The sequence below is a fragment of the Rhinopithecus roxellana genome, chromosome 11 (assembly GCF_007565055.1).
Source record: "Rhinopithecus roxellana isolate Shanxi Qingling chromosome 11, ASM756505v1, whole genome shotgun sequence".
Classification (NCBI taxonomy): Eukaryota; Metazoa; Chordata; class Mammalia; order Primates; family Cercopithecidae; genus Rhinopithecus; species Rhinopithecus roxellana.
The window spans coordinates 98,558,800-98,573,812 of record NC_044559.1 but is presented as its reverse complement, the minus strand read 5'-3'; the positions used below and the strand labels follow the sequence as shown (position 1 = coordinate 98,573,812).

Genomic DNA, 15,013 nt, shown 5'->3' with positions numbered 1-15,013 from the left:
TCTCAAACTCCTGAACTCAAGTGATCCACTCACCTTGGCCTCCCAAAGTGCTGGAATTACAGGTGTGAGCCACGGTGCCCAGCCATGCACAGACACTTTTCAAAAGAAAACATGCATGCAGCCAACAAGCATATGAATAAAAGGTTAACATCACTGATCATTAGAGAATTGCACATTAAAACCACAATGAGATACCATGTCACACCAGTCAGAATGGCTATTATTAAAAACTCAAAAAATAACAGGTGCTGGCAAGGTTGTGGAGAAAAGGAAACATTTTTACACTGTTGGTGGGAGTGTAAATTAGTTCAACCATTGTGGAAAGCGGTGTGGCAGTTCCTCAAAGAGCTAAAAACAAAACTACCATTTGATCCAGCAATCCCATTACTGGGTGTATATACCCAAAGGAATATAAACTGTTCTATCACAAAGACACATGCACACATATGTTCACTGCAGCACTATTCACAATAGCAAAGACATGGAATCAACCTAAATGCCCATCAATGGTAGACTGGATAAAGAAAATGTGGTACACACACATACACCACGGAATACTATGCAGCTATAAAAAAAAAAAGAGCGAGATCATGTCCTTTGCAGGAACATGGATAGAGCTAGAGACCATTATCCTTAGCAAACTAACCAAAATTGCTAACCTGGTTAGCCAACTAACCAGGAACAGAAAACCAAATACTGTATGTTCTCATTTAGTGGAAGTTAAATGATGAGAACACATGGACACAAAAAGGGAAACAACAGACACTGGGGTCTACTAGACGGGGAGAGGGGAGAGGAGAGGAAAAATTAGCTATTGGGTACTAGGCTTAGTACCTGGGTTACAAAATAATCTGTAACAAACCTGCACATGTACCCTTGAATTTAAAATAATTTTGTGTGTGTGTATGTGCATAAAAGAATTTGAAGCCTCTGAAGGATTTTAAGCAAGGACCTAACTTGGTCTTTTTTCCCTCTTTAAAAAAAAAATTAAGAGCACGGACTATGTAGAGAATGGATAGGGGGACAAGAATAAAATGAAGGTAACCAATTAGGAAATTACTGCTTCAGTTCAACTAAGCTATAATGGTAGCTTTGGCTGGGAAGACTGACAGCACTTGATAGATTAGTGTGGTGGGCAAAGTGGAGAAGAACCATTGAGTCAAAAATGACTCCTAGATTTCTGGTTAAGCAACTAGATGATAGAGAAAGAAGCAGAAGTGGAAGAGGAATGAGTTTTAAGAAGAGTGGCAGGCATTCAGGCTTGGACTTGAGTTTGAAATGCTATGAGACATCCAAGTATTTATGTTACATACACAAGTCCGAAGCTCTGAGGAAAAGTTGGGGCTGTGCATATCAAAATGTGGGAATTATCACAAAAGACCTGGGTATTGAACACCAGTGAATGGATGTGATTACCTAGGGAGAAAGCTGAAGTAAGCCAAGAAGGGGCTCAAAAGTTGAGTCCTCAAAAGCAACATTTCAGAGTTTAAAAAAATTTCCTCAGCCGGATGCAGTAGCTCACACCTGTAATCCCGGCACTTTAAGAGGCTGAGGCAGGTGGATCACGAGGTCAGGAGATCGAGACTATCCTGGCTAACACAGTGAAACCCCATCTCTACTAAAAATACAAAAAAAAAAAAAATAGCCGGGCGTGATAGCGGGTGCCTATAGTCCCAGCTACTAGGGAGGCTGAGGCAGGAGAGTGGTGTGAACCTGGGAGGTGGAGCTTGCAGTGAGCCGAGATCGCACCACTGCACTCCAGCCTGGGTGACAGAGTAAGACTCCATCTCAAACTAAACTAAACTAAACTAAACTCAACTCAACTCAACTCAACTCAACTCAACTAAACTAAATAAAATTGCCTCTGACCTCTCTCTTCCTGCAGAACTCCAACCATGACCCTCCTTAGTAAGCACTCAATAAGTGTCACCTATTACTAGTATTAAGAGAACCAAAATAGAACCTTGAAGGGCTTTGGATTACATAAGCTGGTGGACTAAGAAGCAGCAGCCAGTGATGCTAGAATATAGTATTGGGAGGAGTGAGAACAGCAGTGTGAAATCCTCTGCATGTGATGGTGGTTTACACTTCAGAAAAGTTTCTATTATTCCACATCACCTGTTTCTCATAGTAGCCCTAGGAAATTAGTAAAGCAGGTATTCTTTTTCCTCTTTACCAAGGAATTAACAGTGACAAGGAGACAGCAAAATCTCTAAGGCTGAGTGCAGTTAATGACAGGTCTGGATTTCCTGAGTCTGATTCTCAGAAGTCAGAGCTATGGACTGAATTGCTTCACTACAAATTCAGGGCCCTGTCCTCCCGAATATTTTACCAGAATTCATATAGAGTAAATACGTTTTTGTATTATATATTTTTTATTTTTCTTACCCTTAAAAAATTCCTATTAACAAAAGCCTTGGCTTCAAGATAAGAGCTAGAGGCTTGATTTCCATTTCTGGCTCCACTATATATTAACTGTGTAACCTTGAGTTCGCTATTTAAGAGAACTTTATGGCTCTCTTTTTGGCCGGACACAGTATAGTCCCAGCACTTTGGGAGGCCGAGGCAGGTGGATCACCTGAGGTCAGAAGTTAGAGACCAGCCTGGCCAACATGGTGAAACCCTGCCCATTTCTACTAAAAAGACAAAAATTAGCCAGGCATGGTAGCACGCGCCTGTGGTAGCACGTGCCTGTGGTCCCAGCTACTCAGGAGGCTGAGGCAGAATTGCTTGAACCCAGGAGGCAGAGGTTGCATCGAGCCAAGATCGTACCACTGTACTCCAGCCTGGGCGACAGAGCAAAACTTCATCTCAAAAAAACTAAATTAATTAAAAAATAAATAAATAAAAGCTTTGTGGCTCCCTTTTCTTATCTATAAAATGGAAAAAAGTAATAGTACCTCACGGTTATTAGGATTAAATTAGCTAACCCACTTTAGAACAGTTTACAATAAATACCTTTACCTAATAAAAATGTTTTTCTCTCACTGCTAAAACATGAACAGTTTTCCAGTATTTTTTTCTAGCCCTTTAACTTAAGATACTTTTTGATCACAAGTGAACAGAAAAGAACAAACAAAAAAGCCCTATTTCTTGGTATTAGTGAAAAACAAAGCTACCTGAATTGGGAATTACATTAAAACTGCACTGTAGTTTATTTTAGTTACATAAAGTAATTAAAATTAATTTTTAGAAAAAAGTCTTAGTCCATGATTTCTGTAACTACAGAGAAGGAAAAAGAGAAAAGAAGGGAAAGGGAGAGGTGGATAGGCAGAGAAACAGAGAACTAGAGTAAAGACCTCTCTGTCCTCAGTGGCCTCAGGCTTTCCTTAAGCCATGACACAGCTAAGTCTTAAAGATGAGTACGAGTTGAACTACAAAGGTGGATTTCTTTAGGAAGAGTGAAGTCTGAACTTTCAAGGTGGCATTTGAAACAAATTTGAAGGGTAGAAGAGGAGTTAGCCACAGATGATGATCAGAGAAGCAAGTATAGGTGGATACAAAATCATGAGCAAAGACAATGAAGTGGGAAAACAATTTGTAGTTGATACCTGGCATGTAATCTAGATCCTCAAAGTGAAGTCTGTGGACCACAGTATCAGCATGACTAGCATGCCTGAAAGTCTGTTAGAAATACAGAATTTCAGGCTGGGCATGATGTAATCCTAACACTTTGAGAGATCGAGGCGGGCAGATCACCTGAGGTCAGGAGTTCAAGACCACCCTGGCCAACATGGTGAAGTCCCATCTCTACTAAAAATACAAAAAATGAGCCAGGCATGATGGTGGGCACCTTTAATCCCAGCTACTCAGGCGGCTGAAGCAGGAGAATCGCTTGAACTCGGAAGGCGGAGGTTGCAGTGAGCCAAGAACATGCCTTTGCACTCCAGCCTGGGCAACAGAGCAAGACTCCATCTCAAAAATAAATAAATAAGAACAGAATTTCAGACACACTGACCTACTGAATCAGAATCTGCACTCAAAGACTCCTACGTAATGCAGATTAAACTTTGAGAAGCACTGCTCCAGAACATTTGACTGGCTCTCAAATTATCTAGAGTGTTTAAAAATTTTTGATGCTGGGCCCTATCCCGAAAAATTCTATATAAACTGGTATGGGATGTGGCCTGGATATTGTTGTTTTAATTTTCCCAGGTAATTCTAATGTGCAACCAAGTTTGAGAACCACTAGAGATTGCAAAACAATCTGTCCTCAGTGGAGGACAATAGGAATTAAGTCTAAAAAGGTTCATTGGGCTGGACCAGAGAGCTTCAAATGCCAAATCAAAGATAGGAGACCCTTTTTAAAGCTAGGCATGAGGGTCTAAAATCCATAGGTATGTCCATTCGCCTATAAAAGACAAATCAGTTCTGTACCAGAGCATGCTCCTGACTTGAATGTATGCAGTACATAGTTAACTGTAAAGTATCAACTGCCACAAAAATCCAGTGAATGCTGTTTCCAAGTTTGTTTGTTTGTCTGTTTGAGACTGAGTCTCGCTGTGTCATTCCAGGCTGGAGTGCGATGGCACGAGCTCGGCTAACTGCACCCTCCGCCTCCTGGGTTCAAGCAATTCTCCTGCCTCAGCCTCCTGAGTAGTTGGGATTATAGGTGCCCACCACCACGCCTGGCCAATTTTTTGTATTTTTAGTAGAGACTGGGTTTCACTATGTTGTCCAGGCTGGTCTTGAACTCCTGATCTCAGGTGATCCGCCCCCGCCCTGGCCTTGGCCTCCTAAGATGCTGGGATTACAGACATGAGCCACCATGCCTGGCCCTGTTTTTGTATATTTTAAAATGTTTCTTAAAAATACAGTGAAATGGCTAAAAGGAATGATTGGTTTTCTGATTTAGTTTCTCCCACCTTTAGGTTTGAAAAGCATACAAAACCCAAAGAAAGACAGATACCTAAGTGTAACTGCATCTATCTCATATCCATTATCTAAACCAGAAAAGGGAGATGATTCAAAATTCTATTTCTGAAATGTCATCTTGATGGCTTCTGCCCTCACACCTTCCCATCAGATGGCACTGTCATCACAGTTTATACCATGTGTCAATATTTTTATAGCAAGTACACAGTCACTTAGCCAAGGTTCTCATGTTTTTTATGCAACATGGTACCTGGTGTAGTCTTTTGTCCAATGAATGACCTTCCTCTACCCAGTGTGGTTGGGACCAACACGCTCTGATTGCATAACTAAGAAAAGAAAAATTTGTAAGAGGAACTAACTCCCACTTTTAAAAAATCACCCAAATCATCCTTACTGGAATATAAGTAGGCATAATTCATAGCTTTTTTTTAATGATAGAAACATATCCAATATATCCAGAAAGATAACATTTGCTTGGATTGAGGTGAGAAGAGTAAGGCCTTGCTACTTATTACAAAATTAACCTGGGAAGTTGGATTGGTTTTTAGGAGACATGGAGAAAAGTAGTGATGATCACACATCTACATAAATTTATTAAAAATTATCAAGCCAGGCCAGGCACAGTGGCTCATGTCTATAATCCCAACATTTTGGGAGGCCGAGGCAGGTGGATCACTTGAGGTCAGGAGTACAAGACCAGGCTGGCCAACATGGTGAAAACCCATCTCTACTAAAAATACAAAAAATTAGCAGGGCATGGTGGCGTGCGCCTGTAGTCCCAGCTACTCGGGAGGCTGAGACAGGAGAATGGCTTGAACCCGGGAGGCGGAGTTGCAATTAGCTGTGATCATGCCATTCCATTCCAGCCTGGGTGTGTATTTAAAATAGCTGAAGTATGGTATATACATTATATATTAAGCTTCAAAAAGTCAGGGGGAGGGGTTTAGAGAAAGCAGGGAGTGAGACTGTAGTAACATTATCATAGGACCATCTAAGAAGCCTGGTGCCTAAAAGATTAGGATTAAATGATAAAAGCAGGTGAGGAAACCCTGATCATCATCTTCTGATTTGCCCACCCTCTGCAAGATGATCTACCCAAGTGAGTCACTTTTCTTCTTTGGAACCTCACAGAGTCACAGGGGAGGGGTGTTGAAATCACATAGGAGGAATTGATACTTTCATGTTCTTGGCTCCAAGCATTAGTGACCTGGGGCATGGAGGTCAGTAGCACTTTTAATACTAAAAAGGAAGCCAAGGCCTGTAATGGGGCAGAGAGAGGAAGTGCTGTACCCAACATATTTCCATAAACCAGGGTGTCCTAGGTGACCCATCTAAAGAGGAAGATACTTGTCTGGGGTAAGTAAATATCTTCAAGGTCACTGGAAATACGCCTGGGCCCCAAGAGAAGTCGAATTCTAAAGGTTGTCCTAGATCTGCAAATATAGTCTGTTGTTTATATGTGAGTGAGCAGGGTTATTCTTAAAATTGTTCTTGCCTTACTCAGGATTTTTATAGGAGCTGTATCTTGTTCTGAGGCAGGCATGCAAGTTTGTCAGCTTTTCACACTGAACAAGGAGGAGAGACAATATATGGGAAGAACTTCATTTTATGGAAAAGGCAAATTCATACCACAATAGTGCACAAAAGTATGAAAACCTCTGCCAAAGAATGATTTATTTTGACACAGTAAGACTGGTTATAAAACACAGATGCTTTATGCAGGAATCCTCCAGCAAGACAAGACATTCTCAGTGGAGCCTCCACTGAAAAGCTCAAATAAAATTAATTTGTCCTATTATGACTGACAGGGGGACAGGAAAAGCTAAAGTTCTTGGCAGTGGTAGAAGTTTGTCTTTAATTTTAATTTGGTTATGGAAAAGAAATTTCATTGTAATGAAGTAATGACACTTTTCCTCCTTTTGAAAAATTAGTTGAATTTTTGGAGAAGTGAGAGATTTACAAAGCATTCAGAAATAGCTGAGATGCTTTATCCTGACTCCATATCATTGGCCCTTTCTGCTCATGGAAGTCCCAGACTCCTTACATTTTGATGTTTAGGGAAGTCTCAGAGATTACCTCTCTCAGCCACCTCATTTCACAGATAAGACTAAGACCCAAAGGGCTACAAATGGCTTCCCCAAGCAGTTGAATAACCTGAGCTTCAGACAGAACTAGAAGAGGGTCTTCCCAACACAGTCTCTAAAACTGTCACTGAACCAAACTGGGTATTTGCCCGTGCACAGTGGAAAGTCAAACACCAAAGCACCAGGCTTTGCAGGAGAAAGGTGTTTTGCCACTTGACTGACAAGGAGACAGGAGGAACCACTCAAATCTGTCTCTCTAAGCTGGGGGCTGGGTCATGTTTTAGAAGCGTAGGGTAATGAGGCATGATCTGACCGATCCTGCAATGGGGTGACGCCAAGGCTCTATCTGATTGGATCCTGCCATGAGGCATAAGCTTCTTAATTAGCTCCTCAGTCTGAAAACTTAGGTTCCTCCTATGGTTGCATATTTAGTTCATCTGGGCACGCTCAGATTATGTGACCTTCAACCTAGGGGGGTCCATGGAAACTCAAAAACAACTCACAACTTTGTTACATAAAAGTTGAGGGCCAGGCACGGTGGCTCACGCCTCTAATCCCAGTACTTTGGGAGGCTGAGGTGGGCAGATCACGAGGTCAGGAGATTGAGACCATCCTGGCTAACACGGTGAAATCCCATCTCTACTAAAAATAAAAAAATTAGCTGGGCATGGTGGCGGGCACCTGCAGTCCCAGCTACTCAGGAGGCTGAGGCAGGAGAATGGTGTGAACCCAGGAGGCGGAGCTTGCAGTGAGCCAATTTCGGGCCACTGCACTCCAGCCTGGGTGACAGAGCAAGACTCCGTCTCAAAAAAAAAAAGTTGAACCACGTGGTCTGGTACAATTACAAAACACAAATACAAGAATAAGCAAAGCTCCTGGAGGTCACAGGGTCACCTAGAAAAGGTCACTGCCTTCTAAGAGCTTTCCAGTACACCCTCTAAGGCATCAAGCAGGTAGCAGCATCATGTTAAACCACCCCATGGGGAATAGAGGGCCTCTATTCTCTAAGACTTTTCTGTTGAATGGCAAGTAAGGCTTACACTAGTTCTCTTAAAAAAAAAAAAAAAAAAAAAAAAAGAAGAAGAAGAAAAGAGAAAAAAAGAAAGCTAAACTCACTATCTACTGTCTTTCCACAGGATCATAAGTTTTTACTGCCAGTATTGAGAAATTCATGGAAGAAATGTCAGCAGGAAGTAAAAATTCACCGAGAAGTGTGTGTGTGTTCGCTGCTTCCACACATTAATGGCATGATTTTTTTTATGCAAAAAGAAAAGAAAAGAAAACCACCCACATTTTAATTTAGCATGAGCCAATTTACAGAGCATGGAAATCACTTTCATTTCCGGATTGGCGCGTGTGCAATTAGCAATGCAGTGTATATACAAGAAGCCATGCTGTTAACAGTTTATCTCAAGTAATTTGGTGTCATTTACAAAAGGAAGAAATTCCTGCCATTGGAAGGGACAGAAGGAGATGGAATGATCAAATCACAGAGAAACACTAAAATTACTAAATCTACAACAGCTCGCCTTATTTTTCTTGGACCCAAACTGTCAGGGTATAAACACTATTTGTTTCTTTTTTAAAACATCGATAGTTTTGCTGTAAATAATAACACTGTATAAATTCTAACAGAAAAATAGAATAAAATGTTGATAAGGCACTGCCTCTTAGAACACAAACAGAATATTGCAAATGCATTTAACAAATAGGGGTCTCAAGTGACTTCACCCTAGAAGAGGAGGGAGGGATTCCGGGGCGGGGGGGGACTCTTCACTGATTCTTGTATATTAGCAATTATAATGTTTGTATATGCAAAACTGCTAGCTTGATTTTAAAAAGAAAAACAAATCTTTAAAATCTGCTGCAAATCTAAATAATTCCCAAAATGAGGAATTCTGTAGTTCTGTGAAAAATTTTTTTCTTCAGAATACTAATATTTTGATGCATGTGTATCACCTTATTTTGATTAAATCTTTTCCAATTTTGCAAACACTACAATATACTGCAACACAAAAGATTTTATCTGTACACACAAAGCCCTTCATCTAATATTTGTTGCTATTGCCAATTTTTCAATGAAATGACCTAAAAACAACAAAAAAAAATAACCTATACGGTAGTTGCTTTAGGGGGTGGGGGGATGCTAACTGTTAGTGCTTAAAAGTGGGTAAATGCTTGCCGCTTTAGAGGTGGATGGTGCTCATAAGAGGCCCCAGTTGGGGGTATTTAAAACGGACTGAACAGAAATTCTTAGCTAGTAGAATGGCAGCACGCTGTAAAATTATTACTGTATTGTGTACTGGCTATAAGATGTAGACACCTTTCAGTAAGCCAATCATTTGTAACCATTCTAGCAGTGTCATATTAGGTTAATAAGGCTGCTGTGTTTTCAAGGGCATTTTTATTTGGGTTTTGGTGAAATTCTTTAATTTGTTGATTATATTCACATAAAATCAGCATTCATTGACACGTAGCTCTAATGACATATGTATGAAAAACCATACACTGGATGACCTAGTTGATTATTTAAGCATAAAATAAATTGTGTTAAACTCTTCACCTATCCGTGCTCTACAGTCTCCTTGTGTTTTCTGGCAAAAGGGAGTTGTCTAATCCCATGTCATATGAGTCCTGGTCAATCCACCCCGTTGGTCCTCTTTGTGCCTCTGTGGTCACTGATGAGATGACAGTCTCTAACATTCATATGTGCCCTGCAAGCTCCCAGCTTATAAATTCTGTGCATTTCTTGGGGGAGCCAAGAATTAAAGATTAATTGACAAGTAAATTTTGCCCACATCTGTTCAGGCCATCTCAAAAAGTGGAGAATTGGAGATACTATAGCCAGCATGTCAAAAACTTGACTGGCACTTCTAGGAGCCATCAACATGCAGTTGCTTTTAGCCCACAGAGCATTTGTTTTGTTTTATTAATTTACATTTATGGTCCATTCTTACAAGTTGGGAGATTTCACATAATCAAGTTGCTAACTTCTCTTAAAAAGCAAGATTTGGCAACAATGGACCTCATTCCCAGAAGGTAACAACCTGCTGGGGCCAAATTGTCCCTGCCCTCTCCAGCCAGGTATGGGGTCTACAGGTATCACTGCCACAGCCTCATTTCTTATATTTGTACATCCTGACTATGAGTTTGCAACCCATACACTGCATGAATCTAAATTCTACTGAGGCAGAGACCGTGGCTGTTTTAACTTTGATTCTAGTTACCAGCTTAGCATATGGTAGTAGTGATAGTAGTAACTGTCATCATCACCACTAAAACTGGAGTGCTCACTACTTGCTATTCTCTGTTCTAAGCACATTCCATTTGCTTACTTAGTCCTTATATCTACTTTATGAATTAGGTACTGTCTTTCTTTGATGGTAATGATCCTTTTATAAAATTAAATGAGTGCTTAGAGACTTTCAGCAATGTTATATATTGCCTGTTCATTAAAGATTGTTGCCAAGTGGAATGAGTTGTCCCCAGTAAGGACTCACTATCAATGCAGAAGAAATGCACAGATAATCTACTTTGCATAAAGAATGGGGCTAGGTTGCATCTGCATGGTATCCCAAATTAAAAAATGTGCCACTACCCTTGCACCAAAATTATTTTATGATGGGTAAAGTTAGACCCTTGAGAAGTTTAAAAAAAAAAAACTTTCCCCAAAAGTTCTGAGCCTGTAAAGCCAGGATCAGAATATAGGTGTCCTAACTTCCTATCTAAGAGTTACGAATTTCTGACTCAGTCTTTGAGAGAAGGTGTTTATCCTGAACCAGAAACTCAATGATGTATACCTGTTTACGTATTAAATAGTTGTGTTTATATACCCAAAAATTTGACTTTAGGTATATGTGATATGCTTTGGTTCCAATCAAGCAGAAGGTCATAAGTTTACTCAGAAGTATCCAAAATATGACATTCAAGATTTAACTTGCATATGTGTGTATATGAATATATTTATACATGTATATGTGGATTGAATGTGACATACATTATGTATTTCTAACATAATATTTGGCCTGCCAGCTTATAAATATGTATTTAAGCTTTTCATTGATTGACATTACTGTAAAAAATGAATTGTGATTGATAAGTTCTGGATATTTGCTGTTTTTTTTTTTTCATTTTATATTCTAACTAAATTATTGAATTTATTAAATTAAAATATGCTATCACTGCATTGCCAAATTATGGCAATACACTATGCAGTATTATTTCAATACTTTTAAGAGGCATCTATTTCTTCATTGAACACATAAGCAGCTAGCCTCCTTTCCTCTGTAAATAAGGACTTTTTTGGCATCCTGATGTTCCTCGCTGTTCATTTGGTGTCATCCTGGAGTTCCATCAAGACTGAGGATTTTCTCCATGGCCAATAAACTATTATCAGCATCAGCTCATGTTTGGCTGTATGACAGGGATATGTGAGAAGCCCAGAAATAAATCACAAAAATAATAAGGCATCTTCTGAGTCTCTCTAAAGAAGCCAGATCCAAAAACTAACTTCTTATCTGAGTGAGTCTTGGTATTCTTGCTTTGCTGGAAGAGGCTGTGGCATATTACATGGTGTGTAATCTCGCAGGTATATCACACTGCTTCTGTTTCATGAATTGATGATCAAATTGTCCAGAAGTAAGCATTTACAAGATTGAGATTTGTACCAAACTTTTCAAGAGTTATTTTAATAATACGAGGTGGAAGGCAGTGGTGTAATTTCTTTACACGGTCACCTGGCTAAATATATACCAATACAAAAATTAAATAATAGAGCAGATTCTGGTAAGTATCCTTAGTAACAAGCCCAACAGCTTTCGTTTCTTTAATAGAATTAAATGCAGATAGTTCAAAATAGAGTAAAATGAAATTTACCATTGTATCTGCTACACTTATTCATTGATAGCTACATATGATATGTGCAAGCAGGTGAACATAAAGTGAAGAATTTTTACTCTTCCGCCCCTAGTGCTTCTGGAGTTAGGGAATAAAATGCCCTGAGGGTTGCATTTCCAACTGGACATCCTGAGACTCCTCACCAATTCCAAAAGAGTTCCATAGCAAAGTTGAGATGAACATGCTCAGGGGATTCTAAGGCAGTGAGAAGAACTATCTTAGAATGCCACAGGAAGCACACCAGAAGCAATACCTCTGAAGACTTCTTTTCTAGGACCACCATGGAACTCTGATATCCCAAAAAACATGATCTCCCTGCCTGATTCCCCCCTCTCCCCCCAGCATCCTCAATTACCACTTCTCCTTTGTCATCTAATTCAACCATTGGCATAATTCTGAGAGCTGAGATAGAATAATGACTTGCCAGCTTTTCAAAAATGTTCTGTCACATGATGTATGCCACCAGGTCTTCATACTAGACTGTACACTCCCTGGGGACAGGGACTTTGTTTTGTTCTATGCTATATCTATAGTACCCAGGATAGTGCCTAACACCTTATAAGTGCTGAAGAAATATTTGTTGAGTGCAAGAATGAATGAGCCAGCAAATATCAGAGGGCAAGGAGCAGTAAATAGGGAATGTTACTCTATACCATTTTCTTTACAGGCTCAACCAACTTGGAAAGTGAAGGAAAGCACAGCTTTTGATTCTAATGACTTCATTCACCAAGGACTAGCTTGTGTCACCAACCTCCACTGGCCCATTCCAGTTGCACGATCTCTTTAGCCAAAAAGTCCTTAATAATTGGGGTATGGATGTACCAATACCTCATGAGCAAAGGGCACACAGTCACGCTGCTGAAGTGGCCATTCTTCCTGTGGCCATGGGTGATGGTGCTCATCCTCATCACTGACTGGCCACTGAGAAACCAGGCAAGAGTGTGGATAACCCATCATGAACCTTCCTATCTATAACAAAGTTAGTTTGGTTGCCTCCACCTTGGTGTAGCTGAGTAAATGTGTTTCACCATTCACCACAGCTCCTCCTCCTTTCCCTGTTTCCTCTAAAATCCAACCTACTTTCTTCATTTCTATCCCACATCTCTGTTTAATATCATTAGAGGAAGGAAAAGAAGGCAAATGGATGCTATGCTATTTAAAATCCTTCTTTCTGGCAAGTCAGATATCTACCTCATTTTCATCCCATCTCTCTCAAAGCCAGTAAGAGGATGGAATAAAGGAGCATGTAACTGAGAAGAGAAGGATGGATCATGTGGTTCTCCAAACCCATACATCCCTCCAATCATTCGTCTCATTTCACAACATGTAACTCAGTGCCTGCCACTTTCCAGGTGCTCTCCCAGGCACAGTATACATCAGTTCCCTACCCACTACCGTCAAAGTGAGGAGAATACCACCAGCCTCTGTGTGAAATCTAAATTAGGGCTCCTCAGGACAGGAAATTGTAGAATGACTAGTGGAAATAAAACTACTGCAGCACATCATAGGCAGTGCATGCTGAAGAATGTGAGAAGACATGCAAGGTGGGGAAGAACAGCCCTGTGGCTGCTGAGCGTAACCAATGCACTTTCTCTTTTTCTGAGATGGAGTTTTGCTCTTGTCTCCCAGGCTGGAGTGCAATAGCGCAATCTCGGCTCACTGCAACCTCCGCCTCCCGCCTCCTGGGTTCGAGCGATTTTCCTGCCTCAGCCTCCGAAGCAGATGATATTACAGGCACCCGCCACTATGCCTGGCTTTTTTTTTTTTTTTTTTTTTTGTATTTTTAGTAGAGATGGGTTTTCACCATGTAATCCAGGCTGGTCTCAAACTCTTGACCCCAGGTGATCTGCCCGCCTCGGCCTCCCAAAGTGTTGAGATTACAGGTGTGAGCCACCCAGCCCCACGGCACTTCCATGTTCCACCTGCTAGTCAGAATTAAGTGGGACTCAAGACCTGACAAAAATATTTCAATAGAAAACTTTAAAAACATTTTAAAGGCAGCTAACCAACTCTATAATATTGTATAAGCCCATCAGACTTCCAGAGATTCTGAATTTAGGTGAAACCAGTAGTAACTTTGAACTCATGCGCAATGTTCTCTTTCCATATGTCAACTCCTACATAAATTTGACCACCTCACAGAGCCTACCCCTGCCGATGCCAGTCCACACGGGCAACTGGTAAACTAAAAGAATACCTCACAATTTGGCACTCAAATCTACATCCTCTGGTAGTCCCCTTGCTCTCCAACAAGGCTTGTGCTTTCCACATTTCCATGAGCAGAGCTGGGTACATGGACAGTTTGTAATGTTGAGCTTCACATGCCTAATCATTTACCTGTTCTTTAGGGTAAAGCCTTAGACTTCAACGATGCTGCAATACACATCTGACAGCTCAGTCTGGGCGCACACCCCACCCACTGGAAGCCAGTGCTTAAGTGCGGTGAAGAGTGGAGCTAGAGCTATCACACAGCCTGGCTTTCTGACACTGCTATCATAGTTAGTGTGCCTTGCCCAGGTGGAGCCTGAAATAAGAAGTAAAGAGTATCGAGGGAAAAGCCTGTGAAATATTAACCGATTTAAGAACACGTGGCTCTAAAGAATGATAAAACAAATGTAGTAGTGACAGCTGTAGCATTGTAAGCTTTGGAGTAGCCCTCATGCTTCTGGCCATGATAAAACTAGATTCTCAAGTTCCTTAGCCCAGAGTGGTCACACTGAAATGTCTATGGAGACTAGACAGGTCATCTAAGCAAAGGGGTTGTGGTAGACTATTGTACATAAATATTAGCTGCCTCTCCCTGAGGGTGGATTACACTTCCCCGCCCCAATGCCTTCACGTTTGCCACGGAACTTGCTTTGGGCAATGAAATAACAGCAGATACTTTAGGAGGTAGTGTATTTTTTTTCATGTACCCTTTCCTCACTCCAGTGATGCTCCAGAGAGACTGCTCCCTGCTCTGGTGCTGGGGTGAAGATGATGTGGAGCAGAAACACAGTCAACCCACCATGGATAAGCAATGTACGCAAGAAACAAACTTTTCTAGTAAGCCAGAGATGTTTTAGTCATTTGTTACTGTGGCATAACCACTATCCCAATTAATATACAAGTCAGGTATAAGACATTAAGGACTGATGGGTGCTGGGTAAGCACATTCC

The 15,013-nt window shown here is 40.8% G+C and overlaps 1 protein-coding gene across 4 annotated transcripts in view; it reads left to right on the top strand.

Annotated features, from left to right (window-relative positions):
• The window catches only part of ANK3 (ankyrin 3), a 707,809-nt gene extending 696,685 nt beyond the window's left edge, over positions 1-11,124 (top strand). For 2 of the 4 annotated variants that reach the window (XM_030941096.1, XM_010364953.2), the window contains one exon: positions 8,096-11,124. The gene's annotated coding sequence lies outside the window, so the exon portion shown is untranslated. The remainder of the gene's footprint in view (positions 1-8,095) is intronic. The other 2 variants (XM_010364951.2, XM_010364950.2) reach the window with 1 other exon arrangement.
• Positions 11,125-15,013: the final 3,889 nt, after the last annotated feature.